General features: G+C 42.1%; 1 protein-coding gene across 3 annotated transcripts in view; it reads right to left on the bottom strand.

Annotated features, from left to right (window-relative positions):
• The window catches only part of sema4c (sema domain, immunoglobulin domain (Ig), transmembrane domain (TM) and short cytoplasmic domain, (semaphorin) 4C), a 94,539-nt gene extending 87,276 nt beyond the window's left edge, over window positions 1–7,263 (bottom strand). For all 3 annotated transcript variants that reach the window (XM_046035579.1, XM_046035580.1, XM_046035581.1), the window contains exon 1: window positions 6,799–7,263. The gene's annotated coding sequence lies outside the window, so the exon portion shown is untranslated. The remainder of the gene's footprint in view (window positions 1–6,798) is intronic.
• Between the last annotated feature and the right edge of the window lie 221 nt (window positions 7,264–7,484).

The following is a 7,484-nucleotide window of genomic DNA, read 5'->3' as shown; positions in this document are numbered from 1 at the left end:
GGGGGGGGGGGGTTCTGTTGGACTGCTTCTTTTATTTCTGGAAATTAGCTAGCCAGCAGTTAGCTGTTTTCTCACTGCTTTTTGTCTTAATGCTAAGCTAAGCTAAGCTGATGGATATGTGCTATATATTATATACTGCGCTGTCATCACGTCGTATGATAGTATTCTCACTGAACCCTAATCAGTCACAAGTAAGCAAAAAATCCAATTAACCTTACTAACTCTATGTGTCCTGTTTTACATAAAAACTTGGATGGAAACCCAGTTATTGACAGATAGATGCGCATACAGAGAGCGGAGCACCATAGAGATAGAGAGAGAGAGAGAGAGAGAGGGAGAGAGAGGGAGACAGGGGTAATGACAGAGAGAGAGCAAGGCTGGCGGGCAGCAGATGGCCAATAGTGGTCAGCTGGTAACAAACAAGCGGGTCAGGGCTTTCCTCCACCTCCGTTCGACCACTCATAAATAATGCAGAGGACGCGAGCCACCCAGAGCAGCTCCACCAGGCTTCTTCTAAAGGCCTCCAGTAAGTCTCTGAGCGAGACACATGAAGGCAGGTAGAGAGTTTGTTGTGCCGAAGCAAAGCACAAACTTTTATGTCATGGCGGGGAGCTACGGATTACTCTCCATCTGTTCGTGCATGTGCTTCAGACAATAGTAATTAGATTTGGGTGACGCCTCTCACCACTGCATTCTGACATTTTAAAAATGACACTGATCAGCTCGACAGGGGGGGAAATTAGAGGTCACGATGAAAAGCTTTGATAAACAAAGCTTCCACATTGCAGGAGTGAACGTATTTGGTGCATCCAGCTATACTTGCTCTACAGATTTGCCTGTAGGAACGTCAGTACGCCCCATATTGGATTTTCCACCAGTCAGACTTTCCTGGAAACACTTTTCCTCCCTTAGGGCTTATTTATTTATTGATTGCCCAAAAGGGGGGATGCATCATTCAGTATCGCTGCCTTGTGTTCTATATTCTCTATTATGAATATTGCATTGTTTGGCAATAATGTTCAGTTTTGACAATAATGCCAATAAGACTTCATTTAATTTAACTAAATTGATTTCAGAGAAAGATCCATAATGGCTGCTTCTGGGGCATTCAGGGCGCTGGCACTACTATTAGAGCCACCAAAAGGATTATGCTACTTCCCTCTATACAAGCATAGTTTTCACTCACAATAGGCTGAATATGCACTTGTCTGTTCAATTAAAGTTGAGCTATATAAGTGGTAAGTGCTTACACTTTAGCAATGCAAAAATGACCTCATTATACTACTTGAATTGAGCCGAAACGAGGGGGAGAGAGGGAGAGGAAAAAATAATATGTGTGCGTAAGTGGGTGAGAGAGACAGAGGATGAGTGAGTAAGAGAGAGAGAGAGAGAGAGAGCTCAAAGGGAAGGCTAAGTTGCAGAAGAGCAAAAGCTTCTCGTCTTGCAACAACTGCAATCACAGCCTGTGCCAAAACCTTCTGGATCCATCTTCTCTGCCTGATGGAAACTTCTCAACAAGCCTTAAAGCCACGGAGAGGGGGGTGGAGGTTGTGCAGGGTGATGTGTGTGTGTGTGTGTGTGTGTGTGCGCGCGCACAGTTTGCGTTCTAGATTCATAGTGCCTTCTGTAGCATTTTAACATCAATAAATTATAGCTACATCAACTTTGAAACAGAAACATTTCTGTAAACAGATGAGCCAGGAAGAGCCGGAAGAGCTCATTGCACTGCAAATAAAGAAAACACGAGCGAATGAAGAAACACAATCATAATCATACTTAAATGTCGCAGTTAGAAAAAATGCTGCACGTAAATATAACACATGCAAATTGGGAACTACTGTCACAAATTTCACATCCGCAGCATAAAGAAACACTGCAAGTCATAAACTGTGTCACGATTCCTTTCTACACTCTAAATCTGAACAGGTTTCAGAAATGTGACAAAATAAAGCTTATTAAGCACACAACACTTGATTTTTTGAGCATGCTGTTGATGTAGACTATTCTCCTGGAAAAATAAATGGAGGTATTACTCACATCTGAGAAACATTCAAATAAATTGCAGGTGGTGGGGAGACAGCTCCAGGAAGATAATGGCAAGCAAAAGATTAAAGACATGTATTAAATCACTAGCAAATAACATTTTACTTTTTCTTTGTGTAAAAAGACAACCGATATATATTAATAATAATAATAATAACAATAATAATAATAATAATGATAATATATTTATTTGTGTAGCACTTGTCAGTACAGGTAACAAATTGCTTTCCAGCCATCAATTTAAAACAGACGATGCTGAATCAAAATCACACACAGTGGTGTACAACGAATCAAACAAGTCAGTGCACATGCTACAATATAAGTAGTCCACACTGTTTGCATTTACATGTAGGATGTGTTATGGGTCTAAGGCGCAACAATTCACATCACAAGTGTCTGGACACTAAAAACTGAAGAACAACATGCTGGGAGTTAGCAAAAGATTAATGTTAGCTAACATCACCAATACTATCCAAATAATAGAATCTGAGTGTTCAATTTAAAACATTGTCAGCTTCATTTCAAACATCAGTGACAGGTGGTTAACTTCAGCCAGGCGGGCATGTTCATCAGTTTTTAGTTTCCCCAGTAAACTTCTGATGTGTTCTTTTTGTTGTGTACGACTGTCAGTGTTTCTGTATTTACTTGAGGTTTTTAATACGCGATGCATTTCATCATGTCCTGTACATGCTGTCAAATAGTTGGGAGTATTTCTTGCTCCGTGCTGGTGTTGTCTTAAATTGCAGTGTGTTGAAGCTATCTTGATTTCCTTTCTTGCTTTAGGGCACAGAAGAGGTAGAGGGAGCTGTTCTTCTAAGAAGAGGTGGAAGGGGATAAGGTCAATGGAACAACCACATAAAGGCCATCCGACACATTTATCCTCTTCAGGAAAGACAAGGAGAAATAACGGCACGTCACAGGAAGTTAGGGAGGAAGGACAAGAAGCAACATCGTAGTTACAGGAAGCAGCGAGGTTCGTGGTTTTTGGTCTAAAAAACGGAAACAAAGCCACAAGTTATCCCATTAACTTTGATTATGGTGATACACAAGCTTTCATGACCAATGTGCCAACGACATGTATATGTATAAAAATCTTTAATGCTTGTGTGCGTGAGTTTGATATAGTGAGCCAGACTTCGATTCCGGTGTCAGTGTGTCAGTTTTAGTCCACAGCTGTGCACATATCACACCTTCTCTCAACACTAACACACACCCACACACACGCGTGCACTACCTCTATATAATAATAATAATAGAGTCTTTGATAATGAAAAAGTGGTAATGATGTTGTGGGCACATATGCAATGAAAGCATGAAAACACAAGGTTCATATCACTTTGACCCTGCACCCTGCCAAAGCCCATTTACCATGATGGTCATGTAAACAAGCCTCTTCCCTTCCGTCTTCTCTAAACATAAGCCTGTCCAGCTCAGCCTCCTGCTGTTCCCCTCCAGCACACACACACACACACACACACACACCCCATCTGCTTCGGCTCTCCAGACCTTGCATCTGGCCTGCCATGAACCACATCTCTGTTCAACACATACACTCACACACATAAAAAAAGTCGGGGCGATTCTGTTCATGCAGCATCAGAACACAGAGGGCATGGCCGAAGATGTGAACTCCCTTCAGCTCAGCAGGAAACATGGACCAGTTTAGAAACGGCAATAAAAAAAGAAAATCTGCCTCTGAAAGTGAGTTTAAAGAGAAAAGACAGGCATATATAGCAGGAATTGAATTGTTGCTGGAATAAAAAAGATCTTTTTGAAAAAAAAATGCCTCCTGTGGGAAGCTGGCGCTTCAACTGTTGCTCAGCAGAGGATGTGAAAAAAAGCTTCTCCCACCATCGAAAATTCATTATCGTTAGCAAATTCAGATCCATACACTCTCACAACACCCTAGCCGTGCAGCATGAACACACACTGAATGCTATGTGTGTGTTCCTGTCTGCAAAGCTTTTAAAACAGAAATCATCCCGTTATCACAGGGGTTTACTGTGCATTCAGCTGCTGGCCATGTGGGCCACAGTATCTGTAGCATTGACGCGATGCATGTGACACAGAGATGACAATTAAGCACACAAACACACACACAGGGCAAACAAGAGACATCTGGTGCAGCGACGATGTGACAGCTATGATGCAATGTTAGTCCTTTTATGTCAAAACACACAGTTTATGTCACATATGTGCACACATGCACTCGGACAAGCAAACACACGGACTGACACAGATAGCGAAGTGCAGCTGAAGTGATTAGTTTATTGACTAATAGAAAACTCACCTGCAACTGTCATTTGATTGAGTTGCTTTTCAAACTAAAGTGCCAAAGAAATGCTTCTCAAATGAAGGTATTTGCAGCTTTTCTTTAGTTAATTTAAAATAAGACCTCATCTTGGTCTCTTGGAAGCGGACATTTATCTTAATTTTCTGACATTTCATAGAGACGACATTTATTAGAGTATCAATTAACTGGCAGATTAATATATTATGAAAATAACATTTCGTTGCAGCCCTATAGTGAAGTGGATGGCAGCAGGAACACGTGTACAACACACCACCCAAATGGGGACACGAGTGCAGGTAAATACACACACGTGTTGTAAATAACAGAGAAATTTTTAAAGAAGTTCAACATCTGTCCAACTTTGACAATTAAAAACACTTATGTGACGTGTCTATGCCTGAACTCAGCTGTAAAAGCAGGCCTGTTTGCATGTATGTATGATGCATGCAATTCTTTGTCTGCATGACTGTGTGCTGTTTAATTGCGTGTGTGTGTGTGTGTGTGTGTGTGTGTGTGTGTGTGGAGCATGAGGAGTGTGTGAGGGAAGATGGGAAGGAGGCTGGCCATCAGGATGTGGAGTCCATTGTCTGTGTGACAATGAAGAGATCGACTCGGCAGGAGTCCTGTGGCTCTCTCAATGGAGGCATTAACATCTGGGGCCAGAGGGCTGGTGTGCGTGTGTGAGTCTCTTTGTTGCAACTGCCCTGCTAAAAATGGATTTTCAAGGCTTTTTCCAGACTGGGAAAAGTGCAGATGTCAGGAGGAATGCTACAACAACCGAACTGGTTTACAAACATCTCTCCCTGTAACCTGTTTCAGTCTTGAATAATCTTCTCTTTGTATTTATATCAAGGCTTTTGTCTTTTATTTTTAAAGGTCTGTGAACTTTATTTCACAGATTGAAAAAGGTGAGTAAAGTGAATTTTGCAAGGATTATCCTCTGCTACATCCCTTGACACTGCAAATGTCAAACCTGCGGCTCAATGCTCGCGCTGAATTCTATCAGTATGTTACTTTCATTAATCTTTGCAAATGACACGGTGACATACACAAACACACACAGAGAGACAGACCGAACTACACGCCCACCAACGTTATGAAAAACACATCCTATGACAAACTTTATGAGATAATTTGCACAAATATCAAAGCAGAAAGTGGATCCTCAAGCACAATAATGCTCACATAAAGTCCTCCTCTCTACCTCCTCCATCAAATGAGGCAATAACATGACTCCACTAACTTCTCCCACAACTATTACTGTCTCCCCTTGTGCTGTCTGTTAGTTAACTGGCACTGGCACCATCCAGCTTGTTAAAAAAAAAGAAAAGACTAAGAACACAAGGAAAACCAGGCAGACTCCCCACTCCTCCTCCTCCTCCTCCTAGACCACCACCTTTTTACACAAATCCTTGCTCACTGTCCAGAGCGGACGCCTGCCCCCCTCAGTAATTACACTAATCACTCAACTGAAGCTAATACTTACTTCATTAAGGCAAAAAAAAAAAAATCAAAAGGGGGAAAGCACTCCAAAGTAATATCTCAAGTCAGTGGATTATTGTCACCATGAGGGCTTAATTTTTTGAGTGTCAACTGAGCAAGCGAGAAATAGAGGCAGCAAATCAAGGGACTCCATGCTTTTATGGCATTGGAAGTGGATGACTGCTGTAATATATGACACCTACTACTATGCAAAAACGAACTAGTTAGATTCCTTCATATGTTTTCAGTGGGATGCTGCAGAACTCCAAAAGCATGCATCTACATGAATGCAGAATCCTGTTCTCTCTCTCTCTCTCTATAAACCATACAACTCTCTGTTCAGGCAGCAAACAGGAGCCACAAAGTAAGTTAGGAATATTATTTAAGTATGATATTGATACCATAAAAGATGCAAAAGACTATCAAGGAAAGGAAGCTTCCTAAAAGTTTATTATAGAGCACCACAGACACTCCAGACACTTTTATAATATTATTAGTCAAATAATAAAAGATTAAGGCAGCAGATTCCTCCTTAGAAGTGGTCTATTTAAATATTTGCCTACAATGCAAACAGTAGCCTATAACATAAATATGATCCAGTACAAACAATACGGTCTAGTTTTATCACCGGACTGTGATTGGAGCATACTGTAGATACAGACTACAGTGAAAGCCCGGAGTTGATTCCCTTCCAACTGCTCCTCACCGCAGTGCGCTGTGTTTACACTGCGCGAAATGGAGATAAAGTTGCATCACATTGAGCCCCAAAAGCACAACATATAACACCTAAATGATCTCTTTAGACAACGCGTTGTCTCTGAATGCGTCCTATTTCCAAGAAAAGGGGGCTTCATGGCAACAGTTGGAGATCCGGAGACTCCGGAGGATGTTTTCTACCTCTGCTTCCTTCGTCTACTTTTAATCCAGCCGCGTCGCAGCGCTGCGATCACCATAAGGACAAATAACGGCTATAAACTTACCTTATTATTACGGTGATGGTGGTGATGATTACAGGCAACGCGTCCTGCGCCTTCCTCTCCGTCTTTCCTCTGACGACAGATCCAGTATCCTTTTCACTGGCTCTCTTCTTTCTCCGTTATCTCGGATTTGTTTTTGAATTGGAGTTATAAATTATTCCACATCCTCATCAGTGCCAGATGAATTCGCCCGCGGTTTCTCTCTTCTCTTCTCTTATTTCCTATATATTTTAAATGTTTAGACTATAAGGCAAATCAAGCCATATGATTCTGTCATTCAGTTTCTACACAGAGGAACTGACTCTCCGCGCAACTCCCTCCCAGGGCTTTGTAACACGAAACCAGGGGAGGAGGAGGAGAAAAAGGAGAAAAAAGGAAAGAAAAGAGCGTAAATTTAATCCGCTATCTGGGACGAGCCTGGTGGATCTATCCGCCTCTCTGTCTCTCTCGCAGAAGTTTCAGCAGTCCGTACCAAACAGACACAGCAGAGTGGTCGTGGCGCTGCGTCTCTGTGCCAGTCTCCACTGGAAATGATGTGTTTGTGTGTGTGTGTGTGTGTGTGTGTGTGTGTGTGTGTGTGTGGCGTTGCAGTGTGTGTGTGTGTGGCGTTGCAGCGTGTGTGCGCCCCCAGCCTACTTCTGCAGTACGGATCAAAGCAGGGACCTGGGAGGATTTCAAAAAAGGCACAC

This window comes from Micropterus dolomieu, linkage group LG21 (assembly GCF_021292245.1).
Source record: "Micropterus dolomieu isolate WLL.071019.BEF.003 ecotype Adirondacks linkage group LG21, ASM2129224v1, whole genome shotgun sequence".
Taxonomy (NCBI): domain Eukaryota; kingdom Metazoa; phylum Chordata; class Actinopteri; order Centrarchiformes; family Centrarchidae; genus Micropterus; species Micropterus dolomieu.
This window is presented reverse-complemented; position numbering and strand designations above follow the sequence as displayed.